The 22,537-nt window shown below is 39.5% G+C and overlaps 1 long non-coding RNA gene across 1 annotated transcript in view; it reads left to right on the top strand.

Moving 5' to 3' along the window:
• LOC116663542 overlaps window positions 1-22,537 on the top strand; it is a 118,691-nt gene that overhangs the window by 16,593 nt on the left and 79,561 nt on the right. Inside the window, exon 2 of the long non-coding RNA XR_004319712.1 lies at window positions 21,291-21,384. This is a non-coding gene — a long non-coding RNA (uncharacterized LOC116663542). The remainder of the gene's footprint in view (window positions 1-21,290; window positions 21,385-22,537) is intronic.

Here is a 22,537-nt window from a genome sequence, read left to right on the forward strand (position 1 = left end):
AAGAGATTATGATTCAGTAAATCTGATGTGGCATCCAGGAATCTGTGTTTAAACCAATTTCCTAAGTAATTGTAATCAAGATAAAAATGGAAAACACTGTTCTAGGAATACCTTTAACTTTTCCAAAGCTAACACTAATGATAGCCTATCAAGTATACCATCATGAAGCAAACATCATATAAATACAGTTCCTCACAAATGCATATATAGTGGCTATTTTGGACTTTCAAATCTGGCTTTTAACTACAGTTCTACAAGTCATTTTCCATATCTTTTTTTCTTAACCATTCCCAACATACATTTTTCTTTTACCCAAAAGAATAGGTATAGTAGTACAGAATATTTGTTTTATTCTTGCCTTCAAAGAATTCTGGTTGAAGTCCAAATATACATTTCCTTATAAAAAGAGAATGTCATAAGAAGAAGCAAATGAAAACATATTTCTGAGGCCGAACATAGACTGTTAGTGAAAATAGTTATATTTTTCAATAAAGCCTAAAAATTGCTAAACACATTCAGAATCAGGATGCTAAGACACTGAAACTCAAAGATGACTAAAAATAAAAAAGAAGTATTTCAAGAAGTAACCTATCCACATGCCAAGGTTACTCCTACCCAAAATAGTATAAGAAAGTCCCTCCTGTTCCAAGATATCTTCTCCACCCATTTAATCATCCATTCAGCCAACCACTGCCTTCCATTTCCACATCACATTTCTTTAATTTATTATTATTAAAGAAATTTATTAGGGTTGCTGTAACTTTAAACCATTGTGTAGAAGTAGCAGCATATAAACCAATTGTTAATACTTTTACTAGGATGTGTGTAACAGTTATTTAGAGAGGATAGCTGATGTAATGATACCCAGATTCAGTGGGCAGGAGGTTGTCTTAAGTTGGATTCTATTTATTTGAGATCAGATGAAAGGAATCACAGGTAGGGGGATGGAGAAGTGAAACAGGGAAAAAGAGAAAAGCAATAGAGAGTGTGATAATGAGCAATTTACTACTGTAACAAAGGTGTAAGGAGCTGGAGTATTTATTCACCAACTCCTATTCATCCCTCCTGGTTGAGGAGTGTTCTAGAGCATTATCTTTTCCAGGCACTTCCCGCATTCCACTTGGGTGGTGCTAAGTGACTTGAGTCTCAGGGGCTTGAAGAAGAAAGCCATTAATATGGAAGAAACTGATGAATGCTGAGGGGACATGAGTTGGGTTCTAACAGTGTCTGCCGCAGTCCACACTATACATCACTCAGGTCCCCTTGGGCACTATGTTAAATGGACTCAGTACTACCATTGATTCCTTAAGGATGTGATTCGTTAGAACTTCAAGAGAGAAAAGAAAAAAGAATAGTAAAGTTGATAAAGTCTTTACTGGTACAGTTGGTCCCAAAGTCATGTTGATAATCATCATCTCCATCGTCCACCACTTGTTAAGCAGTTTGGCTTGTCTTGGTTGCTTGGTGTGAGAAGTTAGACCTTCATCTTTGAGGGGTCTGAGCCCTTGATTACTATTCTTTTGTCAGACTAAGACTGCTTGAATTGTCTGTGAATCATACACAAAATCAACAAAAAATGCACCAGTGAACTTTCTAGGTTTCGGATATTTTCTTCCCTGCTAGCATTATATAGTAGCAGTCCTATCTCCTGATGGTAATCAGAGCCAAATTACCCCTGCCACTATAGAACTTCTCCTTGCCTGTTAGCACAAGAAGTCCAAAATGACTAGGTGGAAGTCATAACTTTAGGTTAGGGAATCTCAAACAGAGGACTGAAGAGCCCTGGGAATTTCCAAGACTATTTCAGAGGATTCCTGAAGTTGACTTTTTCCAAGTACATATCTGTAAGAGACCAGATTTTCTTAATTTACTTCAACCGAAAGATCATCTCACAACAGACTGAATGCTGAAGCAGATTGAGAATCCACCTGTCTTCTATTAAACCAGAGATTTGCAAAGATATAAAATGACACCATTCTCCCATTAATTTTTTCTGTTTGAGAAGTATTTGTTATTCATTAAAATGCTATTTACTTTAATATGTAATGGGTTTGTGATTGTTATGTTTAAATAAATTAATAAATAAATACTTTTAAAATTCTTTAGCTTAATGGACAGAGAACCTGAATAGACATTTTTCCAAAGAAGACAGACAGATGGCCAACAGATACATGGAAAGATGCTCAACATCACCAGGCATCAGAGAAATGCAAATCAAAACCACAATGAGATATGCCCTCACACTTGTTAAAATAGCTATTATCAAAAACACAACAAATAACAAGTGTTGATGAGGTTGTGGAGAAAAGGAAACCCTCGTGCACTTTTGGTGGGAATATAAATTGGCCCTGCCAAGGAGATCATCTTGCTAGTCAACACTGGCATCAGAGTTCCCTAATAACATGCTCTAGCAACTGTGGACAGGGAATGTTGCCTTCCATTCCAGTTCTACAATGATCAAGTCATTAGTCACTGCAGTTGCTCATTGACATTGCAGAGGATAATTCAGGATAGAGAAAAACAAGAAGGATTCTGTGCTTTAGATACAGGCCCTCCATAGTTAAGATGTATATCTAAGGAATAATTTCAGTAAGCCCCAGAATCTTGCATCTTCCCATACATAAAAAAGCACTAAAATCATTAGCTTGAAATGTTTTTTCTTTGTAAAAAAAAAAAGCACTAAAATCATTAACTTGAAATGTTTATTCTTTGTAAAAAAAAAAAAGCTCTAAAATCGTTAACTTGGAATGTTTATTCTTTGTGATAAGCAGTAATCTTTTAATGTTCTATTACATGTGTTCCCCTCCCCACTCCCCACCCCCCCGGCAAAAAACTCCTATATATCCTGGCTCCTCATTTATCCCTTTAGAACAGTTTCTCAGAGCTCTCCGAGAGGCTGTCTCCTGGGCTCTAGTCCTCAGTAAGATCCCTGAATAAAACTTAACTCACAGAGAGGGATCAGGATGGTGGGTAGGAGTACGTGGAGCTCATCTTCCCCTACAGACTCATCAAAAAATACATCTACATGTGGAACAATTCTCATGGAAAACTAACTAGAAACTGGCAGAAAAACTCCTATACAACCAAAGCCATAGAAAGATCTCCATGTAACCAGGTAGGATGGGAAAAAAGGCATTGGGTTGGGACCTGCACCCCTGGGAGGAATCTGTAAGGAAAAGAAGGTCCACATGGGGGGACCCTTACTCTGGGAGGTGAGCAGGTCAATCCACAAACTGGGTGACCCAGACCTGGGGTCCTGAGTAAGGGAGACAGACTCTCTTGCTGGAAAATCTACTGAGACAGATAGAATGGGTGGAAAATAGCCTAGACTCTGCTCATGAGGAGTGTGCACATGTCACCTTGCTAACAGTCAGGGCAGAGAGAGCCTTGCACTGGCAGCTTCTGCTTCACTACATTTCCTAGCCTGAAGAAGCAGTCACTCTGGCCTTACTCACTCCACACCACAGCCAAGCACAGGATATGGCAAATATTTGATCTAACTATGCAAAGTCAGACCAGGGTCCTGGGATGTGATCTGGACAGAGCTGAAGAGGCCATTGTCAGTGCATGCAGGGCACAGTGGGTCTAAAGAATGCACAGCTGCTTAGTGCTGGCTGAATCTCAGGCAGACAGGCCCCAGGAGATGGCTCAATATAGCTACAAAGAGACAGCCCAGTAGGCCTAGGGTGTGATCCAGATGGAGCCCTGGAGCCCATTGTCAGAGAGCACACCTGGGTGGCACCACAAGAGGGTGCAGCAGCTAAGCACTGAATCTGGACTAGACAGCCTTGGGATATGTCTGTCACAGAGGCAGCCCAGATTTCAGGCAGCAGCACAGCCAACTCAGTTTGTGTAGCCACAATGACCCAACCCCCCAACCCAAGCCTACAGCACACCACCGCCTTGCACTAAATCTGGGACAACACAGAAAGGGGCGTGACCTTGGGCTGATTCTGAGGAGAACCACAGATGCATACACATGTGGCACATAGGCCCTCTGTGACACCATGGGCCTCACTTGCTTCAGCAATCGTCTCCTTTGGGGTTGGGCTCACATTCAAGGACAACAGAGCCTGATCTAACCTGACCCTTAGGGATTCTACTTCAACAGCTGTAGAGCAGAACTCACCCCTGACAATGCAGTGACAGCTACAGAGCAAAGAGTAAGCAGTACTTCATATTCAACACAGGCTTTAAATACCCCAACACCAACCACATCTGTTATCAAGAGGATAGCTACCAGCATGCTGTACTCAGTGTCTAAACCAAAACCAGCCCTTGCATCAAAAACACGTCACACACACAATCTATAAAAGGATGCTCCCCCATAAAAATAGTCCTTCAAAACCACAGTATATATCTGTTTCTCCTAAATTCATAGTCAGAGAAATTAAAGTAAGATGAAAGGGCACAGCAACTACACTCAATTAAAAGAACAAGAGAAATCCCCTGAAAGAACAATTAATGAAACAGACCTCATCAGTTTACTAGACCCCAGGTTCAAAAAAGAGGTAATAAAAATGCTGAAAGAATTAAGAAAGATTATCAACAGAATTACAGTCACATAATGAGGAACTAAAAACTGTAAAGATGAACCAGTCAAAATAGACAATTCACTTGCTGAGCTAAACACCAATCTAGAAGTAATGAATAGCAAACTAAATGACACAGAAGAACAAATAAGTGATCTGGAATTCCAGGTAGATCAATGGGAATCACCCAATCAGAACAGCAGACAGACAATTTAAAAAAAAAAAAAGGCAACATATGACATCTTTGGCATAATACAAAGCATGCCAACCTACACATAATAGGGGTTTCAGAAGCAGAAGAGAGATAAGAGGATCAAAAATATATTTGAAAAATTATGGCTGAAAACTTCTCAATTCTAAAGAAGAAAACATATTCATTCAGGCACAAGAAGCACAGAGGATTTCAAATAAGATAAATCCAAATGGACCCACGTCAAGATATATCATAATTAAAATAGTAAAAGTTAAATATAAAGAGAGGATTCTAAAGACAGCAAGAGAAAAACAGAGTCACTTACAAGGCAACCCCCATAAGGCTATCAGTTGGTTTCTTTGCAGAAACTTTGTAGGCTAGAAGGGAGTGGCAAAATGTATTCAAAGTCCTGAAAGGAAAAAATCTGCAACCTAGAGGATACTCTGCCCAGCAAGATTATCATTTAAAATAGAAAAAAAGAGAAAGATTTCTTCAGATAAGTGAAAATGAAAAGAATTCAGCCACACTAAACCTAGCCTAAAAGAAGTATTGAGGGGTCTTCTCTAAGTAGAAAAGAAGCGTGAATCTATAGGAAAGGTAAAATCACAATAAAAAAGACAAGTATACAAAAGGATTGAAGATCATTTATATAAGCCAGTACATAGATTTAAAAACAATCAAAAATTGTAAAAGTGATTATACCTGCAATAACAGTAAACGACGGAATGAAGATGTAAACTAAGACATCAAAATCACAAGCTGGGGGAGAGGAGTATGAAAATGTGGATCCTTTAGAATGTGTTTGAACTTGAATGAATGTCAGTTTAAAGCAAGTAGATATAGTAATAGGTCAACATAATGCACTCCATGGTAACCATAAATTAAAAACATACAATAGATTCACAAAAAACAAAAAGAAACTCAAGCATACTACAAAAGAAAATAAACTACTAATAGGGAAAACAAAAAAGAAATTAACAAAGAACTACAAAAACAGCTGGAAAATGATTAAAATGGCAATAAGTAAATGCCTATCAATAATTTTTATTTGTTTGTTTGTTTTTTGGGTGGTGGTAGGAGGTAATTAGGTTTATTTATTTATTTACTTTATTTATTGTGGAGATACCGGGAATTGAACCCAGGACCTCTTGCAAGCTAGCACTTGACCACTAGAGCTAAATCATTCCCTCCATCAATAATTACTTTAAATGTCAATGGACTAAATGCTCCAATTTAAAAAAAAAGAGTGGCAGATTGGATAAGAAAATAAGAGCCTACAATATGCTGCCTATGAGAGACTCACTTCAGAGTGAAAAATACACACTGACTGAAAATGAAGGGATGGAAAAGATATTTCATGCAAATGGAAATGACAAGAAAGCAGGAGTAGTAACACGTATCAGACAAAATACACTTTAAAGCAATTGCCATAAATAAAGACAAAGAAAGGCAGCATATAATGATAAAATCATTGATAACAGAAGACAATGTTACACCTGTTCCTGCACCCAATATAGGAGCACCTAAATAGTGTAACCTACATATGTAAAAAGAATTAGCAAAAAAGAAAAAAAGAATAAGTAAAACCCCATATCAGCAGAAGGAAGGAAATAATAAAGATCAGGGAAGACATTAAATAAATGAGATAAAAATAATAGAACAGATCAATAAAACCAAGAGCTGGCTTTTTGAAAAGATAAACACAATTGACAAAATCCTACTCTTGGGTATATATATCCAGAAAAATGGAAAATTTCTATGAAAAAAGGTACCTGTACCCTAATGTTCATTGCAGCATTGTTTACAATAACCAAGACATGAAAGCAACCCAGATGCCTATAAACAGATGACTAGCTTAAGAAGATATAGTGTATACTTGGATGAAATATTACTCAGCCATAAAATTAATGAAATATTGCCATTTGCAGCAACATGGATGGACCTATAGAATAATATACTTAGTGAAGTAAGTTAAAGACAAATAGTATATGTATCACTTACATGTGTGATCTAAAAAATACTACAAATGAATCTATACACAAAACAGAAACAGACTCACAGACATAGAAAACAAACTGATTACCAAAGGGGTGAGAGATGCAGGGAGGAACAAATTAGGAATATGGTATTAACAGATACAAACTACTATCCATAAAATGGATAAGTAACAAGGATTTACTGTATAGCACAGGGAACTATATTCAATATTTTGTAATAGCCTACATTTGAATATAATCTGAAAAAATATATAATTGAACCACTTTGCTATATACCTGAAATTAACACAATATTATAAATTGACTGTATTTCAATTAAAAACTTAACTCATAACTTTTAGGTTGTTCATTTTTCTTTAGTTGACACTGTGAAGGAAAACCTGGCTGGGATAACAAGATAACTCACAAGTCTAAGAATGCTGTCTAACAAGATAACTCACAAGTCTAAGAATGTGGGCTAACAAGATAACTCACAAATCTAAGAATCAGAATACTGATCTGAGTTCTGCTGGACTAACACGTAAATCTAAGTTAATTAGTGTTGGTTTGCTGTTCATGTTCTTTTTGCTAGCCAGCTGGATTTTCAAAGAGATATATCTGGCTTTTGAATGTTGGTTTGCTGCCTCCCTGCCTCCACTTTTGTGATACTGATGCTGCTAAAGCTGTTCCATGCCTATTGGCCGAATACCCCAAGCTTGTACTTTACCCTGTAAAACCTCATGCGCACGTCTTGGAGGTGCTCAGAGCTTCGGAACAGAAGCCCCTCTGAGCCTGCCGGCGTAATACATCTGAGTACTCCAACCCTCCAAGTGGTGCTTGTTTCTTGGTTGGCCTGTCGTTTCCGTAACAACACAACCAGACACTTTGGCTTTTGCATGGGCAGCTGGACTTCAGCTCTTGGTCAGCTAAGCCATCTCTCCAGAGAACCAACTCATAGAAAGGTGCACCTCAACAAAATTAGGACTTTGTTCCTTTCAGCTCCCCCTTGCCTGGAAAAATAATGTGGTTAATCTGTTGTTGTTTTGGAGTATGTTATTTCTTTATTGACTGATAAAGAAACTTAGTCCTGTATGCTATTAGCTTGTTAAATTATTATAACTCCCACAGTGGACCTGTGTTAAAAAAAATATTGGCAAAAACAGTTTAAGTCTCTGAGCATAATTTGCCTCGAAACAAAATGGTGGGAACTCCCAAGTTATAACCAGTTGGTCAGAAATACAGGTAGCAACCTGGGACTTGCAGTGACTAATGTCTGAAGTTAGGGCAGTCATGCAGGACTGAGCCCTTAAACTTGAGGAATCTGACACTAACTCTGGGTAGTTAGTGTCAGAATTGGATTGTAGGACACATAGTTGTATCTTGAAGAGTTGGAGACCTGGTTGTTGATGTCGGAGGAAACCCACACATTTTGTGTCAGAAGTATTGTGAATAAAAATAGCTCAGGTTATATATTTTGGAAACAAGTCTTTTGTTAGTGTAGGGGTGAATAAGTGGCCCCTTCTTTTCCAGGTTCTTTGGTTGATCTAATAATTAAATAAACATAAGACCGATTAATAGGTGAAAACAAACAAAAATTTAATAACATGTATGCCTCCTATATACATGGGAGAGACCCAGGAAAACTGAGTAACTCTCCAAGATGGTTGAAGCCATCACTGTGAGTATCATCTTCAGCTAAAGCAGAAGATACTGGGGATGGGGAGTTTATCAGTTTTGGGAGGTTATCAGGGAAAGCACAGTAAACAAGAGTAAAGTTGTTATGCAGATTTCAATTCAAGCTTTCTCCATTGATAACCGTTTTTTAGAGATTTAAATTTCTTCCTTTTCCTGGTAGTGTGAGAGGGAAACATCCTGACAAATAAAGGTTTCCCTTATAAATGTAAGTATTTCTTAAGAAATGGTAATTTCTACTCAGTTTCAGAGCTTCACTTGTGTTTGCTCTACCTTAAAAAATAACCAGCTTAAAATAGTCAGTATGCCAAAAGGCAGATTTTGGAGTGGCAAAGGCTGCTCCCTTTCATTAGATGTATGTGTTGCAAACATTTTATCCAATTTGTGCTGCTTGCCTTTTTGCTTTGTTTTGAGGAACAGATATTTTTAATTTTGACAAATTCCAATTAAAATTTTTTTTTATTTTATGGTTTGTGCTCTTTGCAGTCTGTCTGAGAAATCTTTGCATACCCCAAGATAGTAAGAAATTTCTCCTGTCTTTTTTCTTGATGTTTTATAATTTAGATTTTATATTTTTTATGTATTTATAATTTTCTTGATGTTTTATAAATTTAGATTTTGATCCATTTCAGGTTCATTTTTGTGTATGTTGTAAGGTAAAGATTGATGTTTATTAATTTTTCTCATGTTGCTATCCAGCACGAACTTTTTGAAAATTTTCCTCATTAAATCACCTTGGTACCTTTGTAATAAGCAATTGACCATATATATGTATGTCTATTTCTAGACTCTGTTCTCTCTCTCTCCCTCTCTCTGTGTATGTGTATGTGTGTGTGTGTATATATATATGTATATATATATATATATATATATATATATATATATAAAATCTTCTTGTCAGTGCCAAAGCATCTTAATTATTGCAGCTTTATAGTAAGTCTTGGAATCAAGTAGGGTGTCTCCCAACTTTGTGCTCTCTTTTTATAAATTGCTTATGTTATTTTAGTTCTTTTACACTTCCATGTATAATTTTTAATTAGGTCTCCAGTTTCTACAAAAAAAAAAGTTTACTAGAAGTTTTATTGGTATTTCATTGACAAATTTGGGAATATATGAAATCTTAATGATACTGAGTCTTCTAACCCATAATCATGGTATACCTCACCATTTATTTAGGTATTCTCAAATTTCTCTAAGTAATGTACCATGAATACTTGAAAATAACGTGTATTGCAGTTGTGTGTAGTACTTTATAAATGTCAATTAGGTCTAGTTGGTTTTTATTGTTTCTACAATCTTCCATGTCTTTTTTCTTATTTTTGGTCTAGGGTCCTTAGTAGTTGTTGGTAAAGGAGAGTTGAAATTTTCCACTGGGCATTGAGTTTTCTACTTTTCTCTTTTATTCTCTCAATATTTGCTTCACACATTTTAAGGATGTTATTAAGTGCATGCAAGTTTACAATTGTTACATCTTTCTGATGAATTGTCCTTTTGATTATTATGAAAGTTTCCTCTTTATTACTGGTAATACTTCTTGGTTTGAAGTCTGTCTTATTGTCTGACACTAATATAACCAGTTCAGCTTTCTTATGCTTACTGTTTGCATTGTTTACCTTTTTCCAGTGATTTGCTTCCAACTGATCTCTGTTTTTAATACTTTAAATGCATCTCTTGTAGGAAACATGTAGTATGCTCTTGCCTTTTTAAATCTATTCTGTCCATCTCCACCTTTTAACTGGAACATTTAGACCATTGATGTTTTCCACTGTCTCCCATTGGCAGCCTAGAGCTGTTTCCAGGGTTATTACTACCTGATACTCTTGGTCTGCCCCTCCTGACAGACAGAGCATGGTCTTACAGTAAGAAGATGTCAGCATGCAGAGGAAGGATGCGTATCAAAGAGATAAAGGGAATGCCTTAACAATGTCCCCTTCCAAGGAAGTGAAGGAAAAAAGGGAAGGGTATTTTATTTCTTTGTCTGAGGTTTGCAGTATTGTTAGCAGAAATAAGTCTGGGGATATCAGAAATGTGTGTGTTGAAGTTGAGGACAGTGAGCCCTGTAGGAAGACACTAAAAAGGGAAAGAAAAAAAAGGACACAGAAATCAAGCCTTTTTTTAAAGCTAACTTTTTTGGGTATTTACCATGCCTTCTGCCTTCATTTCCAGTGCTGACACTCATTTGTATTATTGGATTTAATATTTACAACAATACCATGCTTTGGGTGGTATTATTTTATAAATGAGGAAACTGAAACAGAGAAAGTAATGTCCCAAAGTGAATAAAGGCAGAGCCAGGATTCTAACCCAGGCTGCCAGACATTGGATCCTGTGCTGGGAGGGAATGTGCGGGATGAGCTTTGCCTGCTTCACATACCTCTGTATGTTTGCCATGAATGCTCTGTGGAGCGTATCCTTCAGAAACCTAAATTCTGTTTACAGGCTATCCATAAACTGGGTGATCAAGGAAGTGCTGTTCAGTCCACTTTCACAACTCTCTGGAACCCAGACAAGGGCCAGAACAGTGTTCTTACGAGGACTCAGAATCACCTCCTGTTGTGGGCCCTGGAGGGCAGGCGTCTGCACCAGTCCTGGGTGCTCCTACTCCTCACCTGCTAGGATGAGTAAGGGTGGGCTCTACAGCACCCCTGTCACGTCACACAGCAGCTGCTTGGGCACAGGCTGGCTGTGGAACAACGAGGATGGCTTACTTCATGAGGCCCAAGAGAAAGCTCTAACCATCCCTGCGAAAGTTCAAGGCCCCAGGTGGCCTCTCTTGGGAGTGATGTTCTTTCAGAGTAGACCATTTTTCTGGCTCTCTGTAATCTTGGTTACAATTTGTATTGACTCAGCTGCAGGCAGTCTAGCTGACACAGCTGTGTCGCCAGCTGAAGACTGTTAGTTCTTCATATACGTGTAATGATATATAAGCTGTGGTCTGGGTCTGTATGGAAAATAAGTGAGCAAGTGCCCCCTCTTCAAAATTACATAGAAGCCATAAACCCACTGGTAGGAGGCCATTACTAAACCTAGATGTCTTCTGTTCAGTGCTTTACCAGCCAGACTTCAAATTGTGTCACTCAAGTTATTCTCTCTCATGTACACCTCTTCTACCAACTCAAGCCCCTCCACTCTGCCTCACACACGTCTGTGAGGAACACAGGGTGCAACAAGAGCACCTCCATTTTGCAACAAAGAAATTGAAGTCCGGACACAAAGAGTAACTTGCCCAAGGTGAAGGCAGACTGGAACTCAGAAGCAGGAAGTCCTCGCTGAGTGAACTTTATGGTGGAGTATGGCACCAGGGATGAGACTCTGGCCTGCTCACATTTGGCCTGTCTCCTTATCTATGCTATGGAACAGTCAATTCCACAGAGAAGTTCAACGTTTGAAAAATAAATACTCTGCTTTCTCTGGACTTTCTGTAGATCCTGTGTTCATTTCCTGTGGCTGCCACAAAACATTATCACAAACTTGGTGGCTTAAATAACAGACATTCATTCTCACAGTTCTGGAGGCTAGAAGTCCGAAATCAAAGTGTTAACAGTATTGGTTCCTTCTGGAGGCTCTGAGGGAAGAGTCAGTTCCAGGTCTCTCTTCTAGCTTCTGGTGGCTGCCAGCAATTACTGATGTTCTTGACTTGTAGATGCATCACTCCAACCTCTGCCTCTGTCTTCATGTCATCTTCTCTTCCCTCACTGTGCAAGTCTGTCCTCTGTGTTTCTCACAGGACACTTGTTACTGGATTTGGAGTCTATTTAGATAATCTAGGATGATATAATCTCAAAACCCTTAACTTAATTACATCTGCAAAGACCCTTTTTCCAAGTAAAGTCTAATTCACATGTTCCAGGGATTAAGACATGGACATGTCTTTTTTTGGGGGGAGGTACCTTCACCCTACTACAGATCCCCTGTGTCCTGTTCCTTTGGATCTGAGTCAGTTTGGGCTTACTACAGGCTGGAGTTGAGAAGAATACCAGCTTTAAGTAAAATGCTTATGGAGTGTCTACTGTGTGAAAAGAACTGAGCTAGGAGCTGGTGACATAAAAACAAGTAACATCCCTACTAACAGGAATACAAGTAACTGATCCAGGACACTGATGGCAACAGACGTTATGCCATCATCCTCTTGGAGATATACTCAGCATATATAAGTAGGTTTCAGAACAACAGAAATATCTCTCCTAAAATCCCACTCACAGTCAAAGGAAATGCCATCATTTCCTTTGCCTTTGATGTGGACTCAACAGTAGTGCCACAGAGAGATTACATTACAGGAAGTTAACAGAATTAAGACTCATCAAACTTGACCCTTCAAAAAGATATTAGGTAGTAGATATCAGAACTTTGACCAGTTTCATCTCCCTTTGATTCCTGTGGCCACTCTTAAGGGAATGTAGAGCTGAAAAAAAAACTTTCACTATATCAAGTAATCAACATCCTAAATAATTCCCAAAACGCATTATTTTTGAAGAATTTTAAAGAATCCAAAGATGGCATTAAATAAATGAGCCCTAAAGAAAAAGTACTACTTCCAATCATTTTTCTTATGAAGCTAACTAAGGAGCCCCTGAAAACAAGGACCAGTTCCCAAAGAGCTCTACGTTCTCTCCTAATTAAGAGACTGCCCCATCTTGCCAACATTTTTGGCCAATATGGATTTCATGACTAATCCACTAAGCTAACACCCTAAACCACCAGAATTTACAAGAATCAAGGTCACTGAAAAAATTGTGTCTAAAAATAAGGGAGTGCTAAATGCTTTTAATTCCTCTCTATTTCATTCTGTTACCTCAGATATGGCATTCAGTGTATTTTTTTCCTATTATTCTGAACCCTCAGCTCAGCAAGACCGTGCAGTTTTATAAGCAGATGCTGTTCAATATTTTCTTAATGTAACAACTTCTGAAAGACAACGTTTGTGTGAACAGAAAAGAAGAAATAGCAGTTTATAGTTTTATGGATGCATACTTAATTTTTCTAGAAACATTAGAAAAGGTTTCACCTCCTATAATTCTGGAAGAATAAAGCTTAAAAACAAGGCTTGAGCAAAGCATTGTGTTCTACCATTCCACTGGCATGGGCCACAACTGAAATCAGAGCCCAACTTCTTAGTTTGAGCTTCCTAACTGGAGAGAAAGAGAGAGAGCAAGTAAATATGAGTGAGAGAAACTTTTGAATTAAGTAAATACCTGGCCTGATTCAAGGTCCAACTTGCCAAAGCAGCCAGCTAGGACCAGGTATTTCAGAGAGAGGAATCAGGATGAATATGCCCATCAGAGAGATACTGATTCAGGTTCCAACTTAAAATTGTTTTTCCAGACATAAGAGGAGGATGCCCTCCTGGTTGATTGTCCCTGCTATTGTCATGACCAGAATTCTTCAGGCCCTCATGCATACTTAATTGGTTCATTGCATTTGGTCTAAGGACACGAATTCACTAGATGATTATACCCTTAAAATGTTGTCTGTGGAAACTCCAATCTGGCATTACACCAGATGAGAAGCTGTCTTGCAGTTTTTACTCCTTCTACAGCAATGTATTTCTCCCTGCCAAAGTCTCCTTATGTCCTTCCCAGTGTCCCTTATAATTCTTCTTTGGCCTTCTCTCATACATGCAGAAGGCTTCCAAGTATGAGAATTTATTTCACCTGAAGAACTGGAGAATTTATTTCACCTGAAGATTTCTGTACTTGGGATTGTTTATCCTCAAAGAAGATCACAAGAATATGGGAGACTTCAAACGCTGACCACTCTTCCCTTCTAGGGCATATTTGAGACATGCTCATTATACTTGAAGCTACAGCAACATTTCTTATGCATGTGGCACTGCAGCTTTGATATTTGCTGAGTAACATTTGGCCGTACATGTTTTCAAATGCTTAGGCTTCTTGCGATACTTACCAGATGCTTTGTGCCCAAAGGTTTGGTCATTCAGTCCACAAAAATCTGCTCTTAGATCTGCCTGAGGCCTTTGCTTTCAGTCTCTTTTGTCTTGGTCACAAGGAATGCTCATCCCTTCATGACGCCAAAAGTTATCCAGCAAAAGATTGTAACAAGGCTATCACTCTCTCCCTATTGTGTCTTGAAGGCCATACAGAATAAAACTTTTAAAAAGCAAGCTATAAAATACAAATTACGTTGGAGGAGAAGTAGAGAGGGGTAGAAGGTGAGGGGTTCATTTGACAAAATTATGCTTATAGGTACCAGTTTGGTTAAAGCACATCTGCTTCCTTTTCCTCTTGTGTCTTCACATTAGTGAATTTGTCTCAAAGACAAGTATTAGAGCCCAGGTGAGTGTCTTCTTGGATGACTTTGGATCTAAGTAGCATGAAGACATGATTGCTCAATTCACATGTAAAGATGACAGCAATGAGAAGAATGGCCCAGAACTGAGGCCAATTAAAAATAAAATTGTGAAGAAGGTAACTCTTCCTGAACTTACTTAGATCCACTTCATTATAGCACCCTTTTACTATAAAAGAAAAGCTGCCCTATGGACATAGGCTTTCAAAGACCAGAACCTTTCAGTCATTTCTATATTGATCACTCTTCACTCTCAGTAATAAGAGCCTTTCATTCTGGTCAGTTTCATTCATTGGAGAATTTATTTCAATCAAAAAAAAAAAAAAAAAAGAGCTAGAAAGTTCAGCTGTGTTTTGCCTAGTGGAGAGAAGAAGGAAAATAGAATTGAACCTAAAAAGATGGTTCCAATATAACCAAATGAAGGTGGCGGTTAGAGTAAAGAACTTCTCAAATACAAAATGCATTCCAATCTAAAAAAAATATTTAGAGATGGAATAAACCATCACTGGCAAAATAGTTTGAGATAGTTGGAATGCTGTTTCCTTCTGCGACTGGAAATAGTTCCCTGGTGGGTACTGTTTTTAAAAAATAGAGTATATTGAGTTTACTTTTCTTTATAAAAGCAATTCATGATCATCAGAAAAAAATTTAAAAATACAGAAAAGGAAGGAGAGAAAAACCCCACAAAAGCCACCTGTCTGTAGTCCTACTAGACTGGAAATAATTTTGGGAGTCAGTGGGATTTTGTGAAAAGGATATGGCTTTCAGGATCCAAAAGATCTGTATTTAATTCCGGTTCTAAACTGTGTGTCATCGGACAAATCTCTTCAATTTGAGCAGATGCTTACTAAATGGAAATTGAACAACAATAAAAACTCATCATTTTATGTATCAGAGTCACTAGAGAGGAGTACTCCCCTTTCTCTTTCATATATGGTTTAGGATCAGTGTTTAACTACCTATAATGTTCTTGCTTTGGCTTGTTTATTTTTCATTGTGAGGAGCTAAACTCCACATCCCTGGCTTTCTCATTTCACACTTCCATTAAAGCCTTATTTTTGGCTGTTGCCATGACTCTTCTCCTTGTAGCTCTTGCCTTCCTTCTCCAGAAGCCCTTCTTTAACCCTTTCCAAGACACCTTCAGTCTTTACCTACCAACCTCAGCCATGCCAGTGATGTCTCATTCTCCATCTAGAAAGAGGGTGGGCAACTATGAATTTGAGACAGCAAGCCCTTCTTCATAAAGCTAAATTTAAAGTGGCTACGATAAATCATATTGATGCTGTGTTTCAATGAACTACTGTAGTAGTATGTCCACATGCTAAAGTAATTCAGAATACAGTTGTTGGAAAGGCTATTGCCTCTTCATGTCCATTGTACCCTGCCTGACTGCTATGTAATTTGGAAGAGCACCAAACTACATGAAAGTCCGGCCACTCCTCCAAGTCCCTCTCATGCGGTGTGCAGGGCAGCCCCCAGGAGTCCTAGGTGGGAGAAGGCTGAGGGTCTGCATGGAACCTTTCTCCTTTACCCGGGCTGCTGAGAGAGGCTTATGAAGCTCAGGGGTAAAATTCAGAAATCTCAAGCAGCATTGAAACCTTAATGCATCTCAAAACCCAAAGCAAAGCAAAACAAAAATGTACCTTACTTATAAATAACTTTCCTGGAATGAGATGGAGTAATACTTCATGAAAAGCCATGGATTGTGAAAATTAGTTTGGTGGGTGGAGTTCAACATTTTTTAAAATGAAAAGATAGAATAAAATAGGAAATACCAAAATATAAAGTAGATGATACCGGTAGATAAAAAAGGTGCATCTGTGTCTATGTGTGTGCCTTTGTAAGGCAAATCAGTTTTTCCACGGTCACAATTAGAAACCCTTGAAATAGGAACCTGGCTCAGATGAGAGTAGGCTGATACTAGAGACCCGAAGAGGGCAGGTTGGGAAGAGTAGGGTAGGGAAAGTAGGGTAGGAGAAAGGAGGGTGCTTTCCAATAATCAAATTAGGTACCAAAAATCAGACTGGTCCTTCACAATTCTGCCAAACTTACACACACACGCCACACCATACCAGACCCTACTTCTGTCCCTAACATCACTCTCCTGAACACCTAAAAACTCCCCAGTTGCTGATTCTGGTATAAATGCCATAGACTCCAGCCTTGATCTGAAGGAATCTTCTTGGAAAATGTCTACCCAGGTGGATGTCCTCAAGAAGATCAAAAACACCCAGAGACTTCTGCTTCTTTCCTGGGCTGGGTGTGAACAGTTAATAAAGGAGTGATCCACCCCCCTGTTCTTTACAACACTTCCTATTTTAGAGTCTCTGCTTTGGAATATTTGGATGAATGACATCATACACAGAGCCCCCATCTAACCCATTAGGTTAGATGATAAGCAGTTATAATTCAAACATGAGAATACCTGAGGTTTTGTGTTCTTTGTCACTTATATCACTTGTTCTACAAATGCTGCAACAGTCTTTCTTAGAAACTAGTGTCCAGTTAAACCAGGTCCATTGCTCAGTTCTCTCTAAACTGTGGAGTGTGCGTGTGCAGCTTCTTCACCCAGTGTTTGATCTCAGACAGTACCTTAGAAAGGCTGCAGTCCAGGCGGCTGAGCTAAAGCCACAAGCATCTCTTCTAACTCTCCTCATTTGGGTACGCTTAACCATTTTCTCACCCTTCTTGCCAATGTGCAAACCCCACATAGAGAGTGTGAGAATGAGGTTGAGAGAGTTAGGGAGAGAGAAACTGAAAGGCACTCAGCCATGGGGATGCTGCCGCCTTGCCGGAGCAGCGTGGGTGGGAGGCTGCAGCGACTCTCTGGGTCCCCTCAGCTGCTGGGGCTGCCCAGCCCCTCCCCAGCCCCCTTCTTCCTTTGGGGCTAAAGAGGCAGCCTCCTTTGAGCTCCTCTCGTGCCATTGCTTTGAGTTCTTTGAGCATCTCTCAAAGAACTTCTTCGAGCTTCTTACTGGTTTCTTCTTTCCTGCCATTGTTTTGAGTTCTTTGAGGTTTGAGTTCTTTGAGCTCCTCTCCTGCCATTGCTTCCCCCATCCCCTACCCCAGGACACCTTCCTGTAAGCACTAGGCTGCTGTTCAGGGCACCTCACCTGGGAAACCTCCTTCAGTGACCTTTGCTTTTTCTGTTACCCTCTGAAAGTTTAATTTCTACAACTAGTTACCTTAATTTTGGTCTTCCTTGTAGCATATGTAACTGTTAGTGCTCCAATCCCAGGGACATGAAGAGGGCTGCTGGGGTGCCCACAGTTTTCTATTTCTCTAAGTGATGATTTCACAGGTGTGTTCACTTTGTGATAGTTCATTGAGCTGAACACTTGTGATTTGTGTATGTCCTGTACATATGTTACATTTCAATAAAAGAGTTTAAATATTCCTTGTCCACTGGACTATTCCCTGTCCCGTAGAAAAACACTGGTCCAGAAACATGGAGACTTGAATTCCAGTCTTAGGCCTGTTGTCATTGATCTGAACTGATTTAGGTAAGTTATTTGGCCTCTCCAAATGTCAGCTCATACAACTATAATATAGATCCTCTGTTTCTGCCTTCTTGACCTCACAAGGATCCTTCTAGAGATTAGATGAGGTTATGGCATAAAAGCATATAAAAGTGGAAAGAGCCAGACAGACGTGAGGTTGATTTTCTCAGGAGCCTCCTGCTTGCATCCGTGTCTCCTGGTCTGGACTGGGTGGCAGGCAGCCAGGGATGAGGCTTTTGCACCTTTTTGTGCAGTAGCAATAGAAATACTTTTATGCTATGAAGCATCATTTAAAAGAATGTCTCCTCATTCCCCAGCCTGGCTTCACAAGTCACCTCAGAGAACCTTCCCCATGCCTTCTCTGAGCCCCTGTTTGCAGTTTCCCACATGGTTTGACTCATGAAGACTCCTGCCTTTCCCTTGGGGCCACATGTTAAGACTTGCTCATCCTGTGGCACGCAGAAAGTTGTAGCCTGGCAGGAAGCAGCTGCAGTGGACCTCACAGGTAGAAGGCAGTGGAGCAGGAGGAAGGAAAATGGGATGTTAGAAGTATGAAGATGCTGCAAATAGAAGGGCCTGATCACCTCCACCATGGGCAGAAGTGAAAAGGAGGGACTCCCCTTGGACAGGAGATGTTGAACTTCTTGCTCAGAAGTTTATGGTCAATCAAAAGGCAATTCTATATGGCCTTCTGTGCTGGACGAAGACCCCTACTAGAGCTACAAAGCTAATCTAAGGGCTAGGAGGGACAGTATGATGTGAAGGCTCAGGATACCAACTTTGGGGTCTGGTAGACCTCAGTTTGAATCTTGGCTCTGTGTCTTTCTAGAGAGAGACTTTGACCTTGCTAAATCTCACTTTATTCGTCTGAAACTATGCTGGTAGATACCTGATGAGTTTTTCATGAGATTAAATGAAAGAATGTATGAAAAGCCCTTAGCATTGTGCCTGGTACATGGTTAGCTCTCAGTAAATATTAGTAATTCTTGTTCCTATTAAATGCAAAGGAGAGCCTCATAAGTTTGAAATAGAACATAAAGGTAACCCTGGTGTGTATATGGGTACCAAAAGGATGGGAAATACAAATAAGGAACAATCACAGGGCAAGCTGTTTAAGTGTGAGGTTTGGGGGAGTGGAGAGCAGAGAATGTGACTTAAGGGACAGACCTTACAACATTTAGAAGGATAACACAAATGATTTAGTGTTTTTTAGTTTGTTAATATGGCAAGTTCTTAATAGTTTTTCATCTCCAGCACTGTGGTACGGGTTGAGGAAATTTGCTAACATTAAACTGGTTATATAAGGTAGCAAAGATGTCTTAAAAATATTATAAAAATAAATAACTCTTACAGGGAAAGATTGATTAGACTTCATTAAATTTAAGAACTGTTCACTAAAATACACCATTAAGAGCATGAACAGACAAGCCAGACTAGGAAAAGATATTTGCAACCCATATATCCAACAAAGGATTTAAAGTAGTTAAAGAAATCACATATGTCAATAAAAAAAAAAGACAGTCAACCCAAATAAATAAAAGTTTAAAGCGTAGAAAAAATGGCAATAGACTTGAACATCATAAAGAAGATATCCAAATGGCCAATAAGCACATGAAAAGGAGCTTACTCATCAGGGAAATGCAAATGAAAACCACTCTTTGCCCTCCAAACTAGGGATTGGGGAGGTGTTGGCAAAGATACAGAACATCTAGTATTCTCATATGTTGCTGTTGGGAGTGGAAATTGGTACAGACACTTTGGAAATGGGTTTAGAAGTAGTTACTATAGCTATGGATATGCATATCCTATATCCCCCCAGTTCTACTCCTTACTGCACAAGAATGGTCATAGCAGCATTGTTCACAACAGCCCCAAACCAAAAACAGTTCAAATGTCCATTAACAATGAATAAGCAAATTGTGATACATTTATAGAAATGGAATATTACTCAGCAATGATGATGAGCAGACAACTGCTAACATAAAAACATGGGTGAATCTCACAAATGTAATGTTGAGTGAAAGAAGTCCAACACAGGCATACAATTTCATTTACATAAACTTGAAATGGCAAAGCAATCTGTGATGATCCATGGCAAGGTGGTGGTTTTCTTTAGGGAAGGGAAGGTAACTGAGAAGGACACAGGGTGGAGAGACACTGGAATGATTTTTCTTTTTCTATTTCTAGATTTTATGAAAGTTACAAAAATTTCAGTTTTAAAAACTTCATCGATTTGACTATTTATGAATTTTGTATTTTTCCAAATGTGTTATAGGTCAATAAAAAATAAGTGTACTTACAAACCAAGTAGAACCTGCTCCCACTCCCATGTAACCCCTGAAAGAGAAATGCATCACTGTGATTTGTGAGATGTGGCCCCGTGTGTGCAGGTGACTTTGCCAGATGACTTGGATATTCTGCAGTCCTTTCTGGGAGGGCCCACATAATCCCCTCAATGGTGCCTAGGAGTTGGCGGAAAGATCAGGCAGGCAATGAAGAGTTAATGAGACGCAACTCTGAGAAACTCAGTGAATTTATGAAGCAACTTACACACCTTAAAAGAGAGTCAGGGCCATATGTCCTACTAGAAGGAGGACTCAGACAGCAAGGTACAAGGAAAGTCTTGAGGAGGCAGCAGACTGCATCTGGGCCTTGCACTTCCTGGTGAGTCAGGGACTGTTGTTAGAAGAAAACTGAGGCATGGAGAGATTACGTTACCTCCTCTAGTCACCTGCTGTGAAGTGTCAGGATCTGAATCCAGGATCTGAACTTCAGCAGCCTGGCTCCACAGCTTGGAAACTTGTCCACTATGCTGTGCAACCTCTCACAGGACGCATGAACTCTAGGACAGTTCTGTCCAGTAGACATTCAATGCAAGCCACATAGGTGATTTAAAATTTCTGATAACCACATATGAATATGTAAGAATAAAGAGGTGAATTCATTTTAAAGTTATACTTTATTTAAACTGATATATCCAAAATATTATCATTTATGCTTGTAATAATAAATATAAAAATAATTATTGATGAGAGAGTTCACTTTTTTTAATACTTGATTTTGTAATCCTGTGTGTATGTTACACTTACAGTTTGTCTCCATTTCAAGTGCACGTGTGGCTGGTGATCAGCATGTTGGACAGCCTGGGTCTGGAGAGCTGCAGAAGGAACGGGAGGACTACCCAGGTGAGAGGAATGGCTTGTGAGAAGGCTCAGGGGGAGGAGTGCTCTGAGCATTTGGGGCATCTTTCTGTGAACTGCCAGAATCTGAGCATCCCAACAGCTGCTCCTAGGGAAATTTGCTCTGCCACACGGCAAACAGACCCCTTTCTTCCTCTAGAGATTAAAGAGAGCTGAGAGCGCACATCCAAAATGGCCTGTCCCCAGAATCCCATGGGCTCAGGCTTTCAGACCCATAGTCAATAGGCATTAAGATGAGACCCACTGTCAGCCATGCCCCTGTAAGTCTCAGAGTCTGAGGCCAAGCCCTCACCTCCTATGCTATGCTATGCCTCCACTCCCCTTCAGGCACGCCCCTCTCAGGCTCTTTCTTCATCCTCTTCTCTGCACCCACTTTACCCTCCTCCTCCTTACTGACTTCACAACTTGGGGGCTGCTACTCAGCCTTCTTGCCTCCACCCCTCTGCCTCTCCAAACCTCCTGTACCCTTTGCTCAAGACCCTGGTACAGCCTCTTCACATAGTTTATGAAGAGCCTCACTCTAACGAGCAACCACAGCCTGGGCTGCACAGTCCTGTCTGTGTAACCCCACTCACCTTTGTCTGGTCAGTTTCACAGCCAGTTTGTTCCCTGATCATACATGTATCTTCTATCAGTGTCAGATAGACGGTGTGCAACTTATAAATAAGTATTGTGAGAATAAAACTGTCAACGGTTGAAAGAAGCTGCATTCTCATGCCAGCCTGACTCTGAAAACAGGATGAATGAGGTAACTGCATTTTATAGTCATTGTGAGTTTGCCAAATAATGGCTGGTTGAATCATTCTCTGAAGTCTTTCTGATTACAACATTAACTATGAATTAATTCTCCATCTGTATAGGAAGTAATTATACACAGTAATGTGAGCTATGCCCATATTTACCTCATTTAGAAATGCTGGAATTCACATTTTGAGATGCTCTAGCAATAACGGACTGAGAGATGCTCGTTTGCAAACAATCCTGCCTTGGAGGCGTGAGCAGGTCGTAACAATACCAAGTGTTAGGGTCAGCATGGACAGAGATACGTGAAATGCAAATAAATAATTTTCTCAAAAGGTTTGCAATCATGCCCTATTCCTGTGTAACCCTAGGGAAAATTTAATTAAAATAATTGCAT

This window comes from Camelus ferus, chromosome 1, assembly GCF_009834535.1.
Source record: "Camelus ferus isolate YT-003-E chromosome 1, BCGSAC_Cfer_1.0, whole genome shotgun sequence".
Lineage (NCBI taxonomy): Eukaryota > Metazoa > Chordata > Mammalia > Artiodactyla > Camelidae > Camelus > Camelus ferus.